The sequence below is a fragment of the Leuresthes tenuis genome, unplaced genomic scaffold (assembly GCF_036924035.1).
Source record: "Leuresthes tenuis unplaced genomic scaffold, fLeuTen1.0.hap1 SCAF_11, whole genome shotgun sequence".
NCBI lineage: Eukaryota > Metazoa > Chordata > Actinopteri > Atheriniformes > Atherinopsidae > Leuresthes > Leuresthes tenuis.
Genome location: NW_027325365.1, coordinates 12,344,440 through 12,361,873, shown reverse-complemented (window position 1 = coordinate 12,361,873; position 17,434 = coordinate 12,344,440).

The following is a 17,434-nucleotide window of genomic DNA, read 5'->3' as shown; positions in this document are numbered from 1 at the left end:
TGAGCCCAGAACTCACCAATACACATGAAAGTCTGGCCAGCCTGTCCTCACCAGCCCTCACACATCTAGCACTTAGCACCAACTCAGAGACAAGCCCAAGACTAGGCCCAACTCCACCAACAGAGCACCTGTTCATGCTTGGGATGCCCTGCAGCATTGTGGACTTGGCTGGTGCTCCTGCAGGCTGGGATAAAGAGAAGGAATTGGCAGCTGTGCTGTTGTCCTCCTCCCCCTGCAGTGGAGGTGATGTGTTTATTTGGCCTGCATTGAGAAGCTGTGAGAGGTAACTATCTCCTTGTTGTGCTATATAGAGTACCAGAAAATCCACCCTACTGAGACATAGCCTGCTGATATGTGACCATTTCAAACCTGCACATCCAATGGAAGCAGTCAGTTGCGGAAATAACCCAAGTTGATGTTGTAAAAGAAAGGTGAGACAAATTTGCTTTGCTCCGAACCAACCATGCACTTTTCTGGACTACACATTTTCAGCCAGAACCAGAAGCAATACAAATTATGCAAATTCTGAGCAAATACATTATTCCAGTATGTATAAAATTAGAACTAGAAATATAACCACTTTTAATTTTGTTGTGGTTCTAAATTCCAGACTTTTGTAGCACTGGCGAAAGCATATGGGACTGTGCAGGTGAAATGCAGTGACCTGGCAATCAGTCTAAAGACTGACGAGACTTGGGGAACACGTCAGAAAGCATTGGGTGTGCTGGCACAAATGGTACCCAGAATGTGGATCAGACAGACACACAGCACTCGTTAGTTTATTGCTCTCTTATTAGGAACATTTTTGCCTTGCATGTACTGGCAGAGTCCTGCTAGCCACCCTCTTCACATGGCCCAGGCTCTGTCAGAGCTGATCAAAAGACATTTCTTCACATCTCCAGACGCCAGGGAAAAAAGAAGAAGAAAAGAGGGAGAGAAGAAAAGAGCCAGAAGGGGGCATACTGCTCTCGCTTTACTCTGGTCTTTTGGTGAATGAGGACTTTCCACAATACCCTCTCCTTTTTTCTTTTTTTTTTTAATTCTTCCACTGGCAAAAAAAGAAAAAAACCCAGCATTTCCCATCTCGTTTCACCAAATTGTTCTTGCCATATCAAAAACAATTATCCTCAGGTGAAGAATGTGCCTGCAGAATTACAACCATTCCAGGGGGAGAAAGAGGTCTTCACAAATCTCACTGGCTTCCAGGCAGCCAAGACCCCCTCGAAGTGGTAATGAAAAGTGTAACTTTAGCCTCCCAGCTGTACGTCTCAATCCATAATCCTTCCCCAAAAACCTCACCGTAGAGCCGCCTACCACTCCCATGGCGTTCCCAGCCTTTGCCAGGCAGGGCCTGCACTGATTTATGTGGCAGTCCCATGTCATACTCTCAATCTGAAAAGGATTTGCTCTCCTATATTTACCAGGGTGGTCAGGGCAGCTCTCTGGAAACACACAAAGCCCTTTCTGTGGGCCTCATTCCCAGTCGTTTTACTCTTTAGTCTCAATAACTTGGACATTTTGGACCATATAAGAATTAGATGAGACTCCAGTGTTTTTACTATGGGGTGTATCCGCAGAGCAAAGGTGAGTGTCTCTGTGTGCATGTCTGTATCTTTGTGTGTGTTCAGAGGTGTCTACAACACAATGCGGTCACAAAGTTAGTACCAAGTATGCATATGCGTATCATATATTCAAGGTTGGTGATTCGGCCTGTAAATTGACAACTGGCCCCAGAATCTCTAAAACACAGAGACAGATAACACTTGAGCCTGTTTTGGTTGTAAAAAGGCATTTATTGATCTTTGTGTGGTGGCGTGGAGCTGCTGCTTCATAAAGATCTCGTGAAATTGTTCTTCTAAAACACATACATTAGGTTCTGTTCTAGCTTGGGCTCAGGAAAGAAATGGAGGGAAGTGTTTTTTAGTAGCGTCTTGGTAGCCTAAGCCAACTGCTACTGAGAAACGTGAAACTAAAAATTTAATGACTTTTTGTAAATTATTCTACCAAAGTTGAAAAGGAAGATATTAATTGGTAGAATGATTACTAATTAATGAAATTAGTGTAAATTACCGATTTTGAAAGAGTTTAATGACACAGGAAAGAGCAATTTTAAGCAGGTCTATCCATCACAGTTTCTCTCTTTAGCACAGCAGACTTGGATAAAAAGTACAGATTGTGCTACTTACCATTAAATCCTGACTAATGTTCCTGTTAGAGTTGAGAGCTGAACACAGGTTGGTAGGTGAGCTGTTATGGATGGCGGTGGTCCACTTTGCAAATGTGAGTCCACTCCAGACAAGTAAATAAGCCAAGGTGACCTCTGGACAGCTGGGTTTATACATCCTGTGGTCGGATGTCTATGTAGTGTGTCGGTGGGAGCAGCGGGTGGTTGACGCAGGCTCTAAGAAGAGATCGACTCATCTTATTTATAAATGTGTGTGTGTTTCTGTTTTTGGGTGTGTCTGTGTGAGCTTGTGTGCGTGCAAACTCATACTTAATGTGACTGCACATGAGTGTCTAGTATGTATGTGCCTTTGTGTGACAGCCATGTGGTTAATACTGAACACCACTTGGCACCTTCTGTGCAGAAAATAAGAGCACCACTGCTCTGGACATGCACAGCACATGCCTGATATAAGCCACATTTTCCACTTGATATCTTGGTTAAAGGCTAAAATTAAGAGATATCGTTCCCGTAAAATAACAACTGAAATAGGTGGTACCATCTCCCGACAAGAATCTCAAAGAAAAATGGCATGCCCTGAGAAAGACAAATCGACCAATGTAACTGCAAACAAAATGGCTGCTGTTGCTAAGCTAACAGAGGAGAAGGAAGATGGAGCTCATGCTCTTGCTGCTGCAGAAAAGCATCATGCAAAAGGTTGATGTTTCATGACATTAAAGCACACTGGATACTGAACTGTTGAATTTTACATTGTTTTACCATTTGATTTTAAAACTAAACGTTGCTCTAGCCTATAATAGTTCAGGTACGCGCTGCTTTGCGGAAGTTTCTCTCTCTATCGTCTGTTTCCTAACATTAAGGTTTCGCTCTAACTCTTAATACTAGTGTAATTTATTTCTTTGACATGAAACTATTTACAATTTGCACAAGGTTGAGAACAACACTGTAGATATAATAACGGCAAATTTAAATGAGTTTAGTTTTATAAAGCGTGACTACATAAATATTTTCAGCTTGGACTGCGGATTTTGAGATGACTTAAATTTGACAGCTACATATGTAAGTCTGTTTAGTCTTTTCTGTTGAAAGCCTTCATAGTATGAAAAAAGGAAGGCTTCTTTTTTTTATTCTTCTTTTCTCCTAAAGGATTGAGTTAACTTTGGGAAGCCTTGTGTGAAAGTAGTCTTTGAGATTTGAAGGATAAGATTGGTATTTTTCTTTTTTTTCCCCCAGCATTGCTCCCCACTGATCAAAGTTTCTTAACTTGAGTTGAAGTCAATACATTTTGGATGTAGTACAGTGCTAATCTTTAAAGTTAAGAAAGAGGGGGAAAAGAAAAAAAATGGAAGAATTTAAATATGACGAAAATAAAGAGCATTTTATTCTCTAAAACCATTACTTTGCATCAATGTTGCAATTAGATTTTCTCTCTAGAATTCATTTTTTAAACAAGAATACAGACAGTAGCTTAAATAAAACAACTAATACGGGCTCTATTTTCATCAAAAAGCAAATATTTAGTGTTCGCACTTCCACTACAGATGACCTACTGATGTAAATACAATACAAAAGATTGGTAAAGAGTTGAAGATTTGTGTTGTGGGGATGTCTAACAGTCCTGATTAGTAGGAGGGACACTGCTGACAGTTCAATGTCCTCTCTTCAGACAAACACAAAAAACAGATGGCCGCCTTTCATATCGTAAACTCAGAGAAGTTTTACACTTCAGTCTTAGAGAAACTTCAGATTTGAGTCACAGTGTTTGATCAGAAACTGTGAGTCCTATTTATCATTGCTGACGATTTGATTATAATGAGAGCGTCCCATTCTAGACAATGTCCCTTGAAGAAATAAAAAGACTTGAAATAAATTAATCTTGCTAATTAAATACAGCATTGAAAGAGTGGGCTGATGAAGCTCGTTGTCTTTTGATGCTGCACATTAAGCTTTGCAAAGGTAAAAACAATGGGAAAGAATTACAAAGAAACATATAAACAGATGGCATTCTCAAAAAACAGCTAAACTTACAAAAAGTATGAAAAGGGAAGTAATTACTTTGTGATTGTTCTTGCGAATTCTATTCGTCTGACATAAGCTGAAAAACTTTTCAATAATTCTCAAATGACTCTTTTCATCCGCGAAGGATCAGATTCTTAATGTCCACGACCAACTGTTTCTCTATAATAAGAATAATGTAAATATTTTTAAAAAGCAAAGATTTTAACTGTATTTTCATTTTTTTCTAATATTATTTCATAATGCAAATTCTGCATTTGTGTTTCTTAATGGAGATAAAATGTGACTTATATTTCATAGTTTCTCCACATCAAATGGTTTGCAATTTTTCACGATTGTTTGTCCTTAAAGTCCTTTAATTTTTTTTTTCTTTCTTTCTTTAAAAAGGACAAACGAAATGAAAATTGCACAATATTTTGCGTCATTTTAAAATCAAAATAATGATACCCGTATCTATCGAATTATTATGTGCCATACTCTAAATCTTGCAAAAATTTTGAAAGCAATAATTGTACCTTTTTGATAAATGAAAAATTTAACATTGACCGAAATTTTATCTTTCATCACACGTGGCCCCCTATTTTAGAATTATAAACAAAATACCAAGAAATTTAAATTTTCAAAACAATTATTATACCCCGCCGATCCGTTCGTAAATTTTACGATAAAACTTAGTTAATCAATAGCTAAACAGTTTGTTCATGCAACGGATCAGACTTTTACTTAGGCAGCTTTTCAAATACAAACTTTGTTTCCTTTTTTGTTTGCTCCATGTTTGTGTTTAGCTTGCTTTTCACTTTAGATCAAAGATGATGATGAACAGTGATGATGATGAAAATTATGCTGGTAATGGTGACAGAGAGTATTGTGAACAAAAATCAGTATCTCTAAAGAAAAAGCATCAATGAATTTGGGAGGCCTGCTTATATAACAGGCCTCATTTTCATTTTGTTGACTTAAATTGATTCACCTGGAAGTTCTGGTAACATATCTCTTTGAATGTCCCTTAATTTAGCCCAACCATAATTTTAGTGTACAAGAGAAACATGTCAGAGTCACACCACTGATGAGAAATAAATAGGAAAAAGGATTCTGTGGATGTTCTTCAAAGGAGCTCCAATTTCACACCGTCAAATTAAAGCACCCTTAAAGGCACATGACTGATAATCCTGCTTTTTGGACTTCAGGCTTTTTCTTTGACATAGTTAAATTTTAGCCAGTCTGTTAAATTTATAATAACATTTTGGAGTTAAATTGATCAAAGTGATAAATTTGTTTTTGTAGAATAAATATTTGCATTTTTATAACTATTTTGAGACTAATTGTTGGAAATATACCCAACATTCTTACTCGAGCATTAAGAAATTGAGAGTTTTGGCCTTAGTTTTTCTTACTTTATATGGCAATATAACAAAACAGGTGATTTGTTTCATATTTACCTGTTTTGCAATCATGACACATCACATCTGTCTGAGCTGAGCACTTCCATACATGCCTGCTGTTCAAGGAATATTCGCTTCATGTCAGTTAGTATTTGCTCAGATGACACACACAATATGGGACATGCACACATGCTGCTGCCAGAGCTGAAGCGTACTTGAAGGAATCCAACATGAAAGTTTGAAGTGAGAATATTTTGCTACCTTAAAGCTATTTTCAAAACGCATATAACTGCAGTTCACTCAGATGAATGACGGTGTCCGTCATATTTGCTGCAGCGTGAAGGGTAACTGTCCAAATATAAAAGTTGAGAACATAAAAAAAATATGTATATTGATAATATTATATCTTTCTTCAGTGAATTCTTAAATAACATTAGATTTTTTCACAATTAAGATTTATACAACTTCTATGACCAGGATTTTGACTGCCAGCTTGTTTATGGGGACATCTCATTGATGGTCAATAGGTTCCTGCCAGTGCATGTCTTTATTAGTTTCTATGCACTGCTGTCTTGCCCAGTAGCAGCAGCAACAGTTCTTATCCCTCCTCTGTCCCCCTCCTCATACTAAGCTTTGGATTTTAAGGACATGCGGCTCAGGATAGGACAAGTGCTCCAAAGCAGAGTGTAAGCAAAGCTTTGGAGCAGAAAGCCATACTCCAGTGCATGTTTCTTGGACAAGTGCACCACACTTACTGCTTAAAAAAGACACATCAAAGTTGATGCTTCATCTGCCACAGTATCAGGTTTAAGTCTTAAAAAAGCTAAAGAGCGATCATGGTAACCAAGAGGCTACCTGTCGAGTGTGTAAAGTCGATCTTCGACCAAACAACACTATCAAAAATCCAAATACCCAAATCCTCCCATGTTGTGTTAAAGGCTCCAAAATTAGGCAAACCCTTACTCCCTTCAAGAAAGTGATTACAATCTCACAACATTTTGTTAAATTATGAAAGAGCAAAATAATGAAAAATTTACAATTAATGCAACAGATTATATTACCTTAAAATCTGAAGGCTGATTTCTTTATAGCAAAAGGAGAAGTTTCCTCCTGGGGAGCACCAGGAGGTGCTGTAAAGCAGTTAGCCTTTGATAGCACAACAGCAGCAAAAACAAACATGGCTGATGAGGGGGCCAGAGCCGACAGTAGTGTATACTGGTTCAGAGAGTCAATGCAAGATTAACGCCCGAGGAGCTTTTTCGGCCCGCAGCATCAATATTAAAAGTAGATCTCCCTGCATGCCCTCCTACCTGGGGCCCAGAGAGGAGACGCACCCTGCCAAGACCTTAGCTAGTATTCAAAGTCTTGTCAAAAGTGGAGCGCTGTTGTTAGCATAGAAGCTATATAAGCACTGAGCAGTGCTTAGTACCCCACAATTCACCATGTCGTAATCAATGTAAAGCTCCATCTTCTTCTAGATAGGCAAGTTCAGGAATACTGGAAATTTGTGTTATTGAATTTGCTGTTATTCTATCACAACTTTTTTTATTTGAAAAGTACCCAAACTGTTTCTTCTTCTTTATTCTTCAACTAATTTGGATACATTTCTTAATCGGAGAGTTAAAAGCAGTCTCAGTCCATTTCAGTTTATCCATCTGCACATGTTAACACTACAAACTCTAGCTATGAAGTGACAAGACGCAAAAAGAATGGGTTTTGTTGTAAAAGAGTGAACTGATTGAGGCAACAGTGCTAAAGGCATGGTCCCTCGAGTACGAGATTAAGCTCAGCAGAAAGTGATAAACTAAAAGACGAAGTGAGGCGACCTGGTCCTCCTTCCTCCTCATCTGAAGTGCTAAACCTCACCCTGACTTTGTAACACCGAGGCTTGTGAGTCACAACTGTGAAGATGTAATGTTATTTAAACCCAATCTGTCACCAAATGGAGCGAGAAAAAAAAAAAACCTTGCCAAATGCACAAGTCTAACCTCACCACTTTGGAGACACACACTCCCACGCACACAAACATGCACACACTTCCCTATTTCCATGTCATTATACTGGCAAAATCGAAAATTAAGAAAGAAATGACTTCATTGAGTTGTCATTAATGTGATCACTTACAAAGGTCAGGTTAGACATTAGGGAGTAATTGACAGAAATATCAACACTATAATGTGACTTAATTTGACACAATTAAATTAAATAATTAGCCCTGCAACTGTTAGGTTATTTCAGATGGTAATGAGAAAAAGTCTGAAAATATTTTGTTATTGTGATAACATACAATAATGAATAATTTTCCAGTGATGAAAATGATGGCATCCCTCTTGGGTCTTAGTTGTTGCGTGTGACCCATTTCGCCTTTTAAACCAACCAGAAACATTGCTAATTTTGACAGCTCAATTCACGGGTAGCCAACCCTTAACAAGTCTGCCACCCTCTGCAGCAATATTGAAGTCTGAAGCGACAGACAAGAAGTGCTGGCAAGGCGGTGCCCTGATGGTGCCCAGGTGGTGCTTGTGGTTCCGAAAATGCATGCTGCCACATGCCCATGACGGATGGATGGCTGTTGTCCATAAAAAGTTAGTTTTGACATTTTTTTAATTTTAAAAAGGGAAGTAAAGGAAATATTCAGTATAAGTAAAGCTGCTGAGTGGACATACTATTGTGAGTCTGTAAACGTGCATCTAAAACATAAAAAAACTCTTTTGTTGTCAGATAAATGGAATGGCATAAGAAAAGTAGAATAATTAAGTCTTAAGACTAAACTGTTAGAAGCATAAAGTAGATCAAATATGAAATTACAAATCCTATGTGCAATAAATATACAAGTATCAACTTTAATGATGTGATATGTGTGTGACCTCGGTGTCCGTATATTCATGACTGCGTATGGCATGGCAACCAGGTATTTTAGCTGATAACAGTTATTCACTCAATTCTATAAATATAGGAAAACATCAGTTATTTCGCCGTTATTTTATAGTTTCAATTATACTTTATTTGAAAAGTAATTTATTGGTTCAAAAGCTAACAAATTCTAGATTGTTAACACAATTCATAAGAAATATGCTATTTTTGAAAATATAACCCCCCTTTTTTATCAATTAATGTGCAAAAATCTTTTGCCGTAATTTCTACTTTACTTACGGAGCGGTTCACTTTTGTCCATAAAAATATTTGAGCATTTTGTCTTTGAAATTTAAGACTGAGGGTAGAGTCCTTGATCTGTTTCTTTGGGCTACCATATGAGTGAAAATATTCCCACTCTTGAAGGTGAGCCCCAAAGCTGCTCAGGAGGTTTGACTTTATCTTTATAAAGGTCAAGGGATTCTGATGAATTACTTTACGACACTTTGTTTAAATCAGCACGTCTGCGGAATAATAGAATGTGCTAGCTTAAGTACACTAAAGAAATATTACTCAGGCATTTGAATTCAAACTGCTGAGATAAGTCGTATTATCAATCTGAGACCACATTAACTGCCACACGCTGCTGGGCTTGAAATAATAATAATATTTTTAAAGAAAAAAATATGCATATATTTTACCATTTGAAATTGGCAAAGAATTCCAGTTGTGTACATACCAGTGGGTTGCTCTATAAAGGTGTCTGTTGATTGCACATTTTGAGGAGGCCCAGAGAGGAGTGTGGCAGTTTAATGTGTAGAGATTGAGACCACGACAACTGCAGAATGAACACGGCACTCGAATTCTCACAGCCACTCATTCTGCACATGAAGCCATAAAGATGTAAAACAGAAATTTGCCTTTTCTCTGTTTCACACAACAAGGGGAACCTGGGCAACCCAGAGTGGCAGAATAATATTAGGCTGCCAAAATCCAGTCAAGGGCTCTCATTCTGTTCCGGCCTACGACTTGACAGGCACACCAACCACACATGACTGGCTGGATTGACGTGTTCTCTGCTATTGTAAAGTGTGAGCAGAAAAGGGGGAAGGAAGCCTCTTTTTCGATGATGCAGTTTTGAAAATACTCCCTTCATGGATCAGATGTGCTGTGCTCACCTTCTGAGCATGGTGGCATATTTGTTTGTCTGCGCTGATACTGACATACCTTTAGACAGGTCTGACCATATGCATCCCTGCATGATGTTGTGTCAACGCTATTTGTGACAGGTGGGGAAAGAGGCCTGCTTCAGGCGTCCCCAGTGCTGAGAATATCTTCCTCCATATGACAGCAAAACCAACCCTGAAAGCAATGACACACAGCATTAAGAGCTTCTCACCTAACAGGGCCAGATCACTGTAAACAGGCAACGCCTACACCCTTCTGTTTTCACTACTTTTAGATTCAATATTGAATCACAAATCCACCTATGCAATTTTTTGCATCAAGCCTGTCATACCATTATGTATCATCGAGTATAGTTCATGGCAAGTAAAACAGAAAAATATTTGTTTCAGGCAATGGTGAAAATGTAAATCAATAGCTATGGTGGAACTATGCAATACTCAAATAGAATTGCATGTACTTTAAGCATGGTTATTCAAATTGAACTCAAATTGTGGGAAAATCATTTTTATTACTTGATAAAAAATGTATTTCCAGAGCTGCATCAGAGAATAAGATTCATTTTAGATTTGTTTGAATATGCTTCTCTCGTTAGTTACACACAGAGCCAGCAACTGACATACAGACTCAGAGAAGAAACAGACATACTGGAGAAAGTCAACTGTTCTTTCATCTTTTTTCTTTTATCACATGTCTATAAATATTGGCTGGAACAACCTTTCCTCAACGGGCTTCAGGTACTTTTGTTCAGCGTGAGGGCTCATTACAATTAAGCCGAGAGTTATTTTGAGAGACGGCAATTTGAAATAGGTTTTTGATGTGTAACTGGGGTAGTGTAAGTATTTTTTAACAGAAGGTAACCAAACAAGCAGTGTAATTAACTCTTGATTTAAGCATGTCTTTAAATTCTCTATCAGCACTGAAGTGACATGTTTACTTTGGGTTTAGGTTTCATCAGAACATCTAAGGGCATCTGGTTCCACCTCTACTGAGCCACATGTGTCCCTCTGATCATGTTTAGTCAATGTATCCAGTGTGTTTTCCCTAAGCCTCCTCGCTCCCGCTGACCTCTCACCTAGGCTCTCTCTTTTTCTTTGTTGTTTAGGTCAAAGTCCGTGCACTCGTACCACACAGCCACATGGCAACATTTTGGTATGCAGATACAGACACAGGTAAGTCTGCTTCAGGTGCACCCCACAGTGATCCTGACCCACGCTGGTTCACCCCACAGTTCTCGGGGCCCAGCAGGTTCCCAGCTCAGGTCACATGAGGCCTCAACATCCCAGGGATGAGACTCTACACTGGCATGAAGAGGAGTGTTTGATGTGGCCCTGCACTGGGCTATGTTACCATGTTACTATGCCTTTAATTAGCTCCAGCAGCTGCCACTTCCTGGTTGACAGGCCACTGTCTCTGTCTATAATTTCTTGCAGGTGACTGTCAGTTGAATACCAGCTTGTTTTATAGTGGCACGATGTGTGTTCTGCTTTGAGTCAGGTGTTACAACTTTAGAGAGCAGTATCCTTCTTTACCAAGCTAATTAACTGTGAAGAGACTGTACAAAAGATCTGAATAAAAAACAAAAATGCTCACAGCACCATAAAGTCCCCAGCATGTTTCCAAATACGTTATGCAAATATGTCTCCAAGTGTTAATCCCTGCCCATTATTACCAGCCGTGATTGTCGAGCTAGTATTGTTTTTCACCTTGTGAGTATGCTTGTGTGTTGTCATGGTATAATGCAGTCTGGGACACCCTCTGTAGCGGGGAACTACCACAAAGGCAGTTTTGAGTACTTTGGCAGGTGTTTATACTGTATGTCTATCTTTGAATAGATTTTGTCACCATGATAGCATCACAACTGTGCAAGACACAGTGACAACAATATGCGGCCCTGTCTGGTATTTTTTCCCCTCTTTTTTTTTTTTTTACATGTTTTGTGTCTTTCTTTCAGTAGATGCAATCACTGATAGATGGCAAGGTTCTCCAGGTAGCTGTAAAAGGGACATCTTACATTTTTAATCTATTTTTCTATTTGTACACAGACAATTTAAGCACTGGAAATTGCACTCTGAGGACAGACAGCAAGAACCTGAGTTAAGATTCAATGAGCACACCTTGTTCCCTTATCTCTTTTGTGACTCCCAAGTTGGTGGACCTTCCTTAAAATTCCACCAAAGATTTAAAAAGGGAGCCTTCACAGCTTGCTATGGCATACTAATACCCTGGACTCATTAAATTAATGGGGGCCAGATTCCTCTTACGGAATGTGCACTGATGCCCTTTGAGTTTGCCGGGGCTAGAGGGAGTGCAGCACTTTGAAAGCCCTGACCGGCATATTGAACATGCTTTAATAGAACCCTTTTGAGACTCCTGGTAGGATGCTCAGTAACTCTTTGCCTTTAAGTTCCCGCACATCTCTGTGTGATCTTGTCAGATAGCCACTCTATCCTCGAATTCAGACTGGAGAGGGGGAGGGGACCATTCGCGTTAAATGAGGCCAGAGGTGTCCATATCTCAGCAGAGGCCATTCTTTCCTGGAGATGTGTATCTTTGAGACACGGAGTTGAGCAAGCTTTGAAGTAGAAAGGTGCTCAGTGTAAGACTCAGAAACAGGAGACTTACAAGCTGATATTCGGTGAGATTCCCTTCAGGGACGGGAGTTCGGTCTCTGGTTGGACTGTCCATACAGGGTTGATTTAATTACTCCATTCGTCCAACCACTGACAGGGATGAAATAGATTCAACCCCTCAAATGGCTATTATGACTGTCACTGCCTATTTAATGTGAAGATACCACTATGAAGCTCTCCATGATAGAAGCAAGCAGAGGGAATTTAGAAAATCTACTTTCATTGCCAAAGGTAGCAAAAGGAGAATTTCAGAAAGTGAGGGGCAAAGAGAAAGGTATTGTTTTATCTGTAATGTATTATAATGGATACGACTTAGTATAATGGGAGAAATAGAATATTAATATATGAATTTAGCATATTTGCCCAACAGCTAAAAGATGACTTGATAAGAACAGAAAGCTGGTGAACTCTCATTAGCATGACAAAAAGTCCTTTTAGAGTACTAATACATCAGCCTCGTGGTTATCACTATGAGAAGTACCACATATTAAGAAAGAGAGAAATTACCCTCAATGAAATTAAGATTTAAAGATGAGAATCACTTAAGATTTTGAGATTTTTGTACTGAAACTGTACTAAGCTAACAATTAGCCAAATAAAAAAAATGTCTTTCTTCAGAACCAAAAGGACATTCAAGGAATGTCTAGAATGGGGAAGCAGGACTCATCCCAGCGGGCTGAAACAGCTTTAAACACTGACAAGTGGCTGGCATCTCCAGTGAGTTACAGACAGGAAGATGCGGTGTCTGAGCCACACAATGAGGCTCTTGCTGTTGAACACAGAGAATAAACAGATGTCCTGTTGAGAAAAAAATGGCTGACTCAGGTGCAGAGCAGAACTAGCATCTCAACTGCAACTATCTATCTCTCACTCCCTCTTTATTAATATTTTTGCATGTGACAAAAGAGCACTTTATAACTCTTGCAGAAACCCATGTTGGGCAATCATTTGATTTGCACAGCCAGTTTTGACAGTAGTGATTTCATAAAGCGTTTGATTGAATCTCGATCACCATGGCTGCAGCATCGCTGGATATCACTCCTCATTAGTGATTCCATAAGCACAGAGCAATGCACTGTCGTAGCAGTTGATACTTACATGCCTCCCACTCTAAAGTGTGGTGGTAATTTATTCTCTCCCCAGTGCTCATCATCCTGATGCCACTCACACAGTGACAAGAATCTATCTCTGTGGTACCTGGCAACAAAGTGGGGGGAGGGTGGATCACATATTCTCTGATCACAATCAGAATGAAGGAGAAGGTTACTAAGCAGGTGTAAAGCCATTTCACTTCCACAAGAACATCCTGTGAGGACTAAAAGTCGGCGGATTGTATCGTGTTTAAAGTATGCACAAATACTCCAAGCATCCAACAGGTCTCCTGAGTTTGAATAATTTCATGAGAGAAAGTGAAAACTATTCACTGATTTGATCCTTATATAAGCCATCTACTCCTGCCAAAGGTCTTCCTCAGAGTATGGCTTAAGTACTTCAAAGTTAGATACTACATAGAGCATGATTCATTTGACAGCTCGTATTGTCCAGCCTCAAAATTCTAAAGCAAGCCAAGACTCACTTCAGAGAAGAGAAAGAATTTGGCTTGAGCTTAGGCCGCCCATCCCCTTCCAGAGACAGGCTTTTTTCATCTTATCGTGGCCTTAGTGCATTGGTGTGGTGACTATGTGCTTCACAGGTGGGAGTCTGCCTCTGTCAAATAAGCGAGCTCACTAAGGATGGGATTTGCCGCTGTTATTTTTCTATTAGGGGAGAATTATGCTAAGCCTTCAGAGGCCATCTTTGTGTTGCTATGGCAGCCCATATTTCCTACCGGGTTGCGACCTTGAATTACTACAGTGCAAAGCCAAGTAGGCCAAAAACCCTTTGAGGATTAGGACCAGTGTCTCTTAGTTATGCAAAACACCTCTGATATGATTGAACTTTGAATGGATGAATGACAAACTTTATTGAGATTGCCTCTTTTTTCTTCTGATCATTGTCACTTGATTATTTCTAATCACTTGGCATCAAATGCAGCTTTTCAAATGGCTGTTGCTGCGGACAACTACAAGGAACTTTTTCCATCCAACAGCCTCATATGTTCAACGCTTATATCAGTGAAAACAGGAATGAAGGATTCATGGTGGTAAAAATGTAATCCAGTGGCATTCATCAAACAGGCCTATTTTGGCTAAGGCTGCATCTGTGAATTATTTTTGATTTTATCTGATGAAGTAATAGTTTATATATGCCCTCTTCAAATTATTATATTTTTTCATCAAACTGAACCTTTTCAGCTCATTTATTTTATCCCTAATCAGTATATTGATAACAAACATGACATAACATGCATCAAATTATAGGTATGCTAATTTGCAGTTTGACCCTAATATATTTGTCATGCTATCCATGGACTTGTGGATAGCAGATGAGCGAATACTTGTAATCTCTGAAATTGCTGTGAATGCTGAAGTTCTAGGTCTTTGATTGGTAGCCACTTGCTCCCCTCCCACAGCTGGCACAATCCTTTTGAACTTAAACATATTTCAGTGTCACGGCGACGTAGTTTGTGATCAAGAAAGCAATTCCACAAATTACAGGCCAAATTTCATGTGCAGCCAAATCAATAGATTTCTTTTTTCAATCTAGATTTTGTTATAATATTCCAAACTGTTTTCAGACTAGCCATCAAAGGCTCAAATCCATTTGGAGGCACGTATAGACAGCTACTCAAAGCTGACACAGAGATGAGGCTTTGAAAGTAAGAGATTGACACTATTGTGGTCACAAAGCACAACAGGAGACTACTTTGAAGAGGAAAATGCTTTGAGTATTGGATTTCACTTCAGAAATAGTGGCCAAAGACGAGCTCAACTATTAGAGGTGTTGAATTGGTGTACATTAAACAACAAAACCCCTTTCACGACAGGCCACTTCTGTGACTATGTCCAAGCAGAAACATAAGAGACAATCAAACATCTGCTGGCACATTTTTGAAAAACCCATATAAATATGTTATTATTTTAGTGTTTTTTTCACTTCTGTATCTTGGGACGGTGCGGACTTGTGATGCAAATATAAAGTTGATGACACATTCAAGGAAAGAGTACTTTTTACTTAAAATAAAATGCTGTTATGACTTGTTGGCATTTGGGGAATTGATCATTCTCAATCCCAAGCTGCATCTCTGTCAGCTGGCAGGTCTGCAGAAGCTGACACATTTTCTGACAGTGTCTTGTCAATAACTGCTTGAGTGAAATCCCTAGCCGTGTTTGCTCACTGCCAAAGTAGTGTCTATCATCTTATTTTTGACAAATTCGTCACAGCCATCTCTCAATCTAATTGGTCTTTGAGGTTCCTGTAAGACAAAGACTGCTAATCTTAGTGAATGCGTTTGAACGGGGCTTGCCACTGAGTACTACTCAAGTCTTTGAGCTTGTGTTCAGCAAAAAGTTTGAAAAAAAACATGACAGTCACATTTTAGGTGCTCTGATGTCACACAGCCTTTTTTGGCTTAAAAGTTCACTCAATATGAGGTTTGGTCTACTTTGATGTGAGGTCTCTAGTGATGCGATTTTAGCATGCTATCTGCCTGCTGTTCTCTGTCACACACTCCTGCAAAGACTGACATGGGAGCTGCCAGAGCTGAGATTCAGCCTTTTTATTCCTGGTGACTACAAATTAAAGATATGGGGGAAGGTAAATTCAGGCAGCACCGTGACAAGTAGAACATGCCAACTTTTGCCAGTATTCACACCTGTATGGCCAAACACACTTAAAAGCCAAGAATCTAAACTTTTGTTGTGTTTCCTGATACAAATCTTGTTTATAAGAAGACAGAGATGTTATTTTAATATCCGGTAAATGTTAGAAGCTTCTCCTTCTTCAAATAGCATCCAAAACAAAGATATCAAGCACAGTTTTAGTAATGCATCTCCAAATTCATTTACATAAACAAGCTCACCCGCTCTTGTGTTAGAGGAATAAACCCCCCTGCATGGGAGTTTATTTATGACATATTCATTTAAGTTTAAAATATCCCCCAAAACAACCAACAATTCATTTCCTGCTCATTATGCAATATTCCCTGTCTCAACCTTAGTTTGTGAAGTTGCAGTTCTGTGAGGAGGGGAAACTGGCTGATAAAGATCTAGTAATCTTGTTTTATGCTTATGGCGGCGAGAGGAGATCCTCCGCCCCCCTGCGAGGCGACGCTCACCTGAAGAAGCAACGGGAGCTCCGCATGAATCCTCTGCTGCGAACATCTCCGGGTCCTGAGAATTGGGAATTAGTGTGGATTAGAGCAGAATATTTCAATTTAGCACCGGAATTTACCTGGCTGTGCCAAAGTAATTACCTACCCCCTTCTGGAAAAAAGGCAATTATAGAGACAGAAGAACACACCTACAGACGGGGAAGATAAAAATGGCTCTAAGTCGATTAAAGAGGAAATCTAGCCCTGTAATAAAAGTAATTAAAAAAAATCTGCGCAGCTGCCAGACCTGTTCATTTACTAAATAGTCAATAGGTGATAGAGCAGGAAAGACATCGAGTAAGACAACGCGCCATTGAGCTAGTCCCTGTTACTACCCTGTTAACCCTTCAGTTACTGGATTTCTTAAAAGTATTGTCCGTTTAAAAGGGACGAAGGTGGACATTTGAAAACGGAGAGATATTTTAATTTCTTTATTTTTGTTCCTATGTCTTATTTAATCTGTTTAGTTCAGAAACACACAAAAAAGCACCATTCTCACGATTATAAAGCTTAATGGGGAAAGATGTCATTTAGATGACTATCCACACAACGGAAGCTCAGGGTCTTTTTTTCTAATACTATTACAGTAGAAAGAAATCGGTCGCTTGTCTGTGGAGAGGGCCACACAGGCGGGAAAAAAACAGAAACTTTAGGGTCTGACAGTGCGACAGTCGCTCCATCCTGTTAATTCTCTTGAAACCTACTACTAAAATTAGATTAAGCTTGAAGCTGTAATTGTTTTAGATGTGATTAATTGATATTAGCTCCCGTGTGTCCTATTTTTCTCCCTTTCTTTCTTTTCTTTTTTTTCTGAGATCAAATCTTTAAATCAAATCTGCTTTAATTAATTGGTGTGATCTGTGTTTTTGGAGCCGTATCAACACATGCGCCAACTGACGACAGGTTGTGCAAACAGGCCTGACCACAA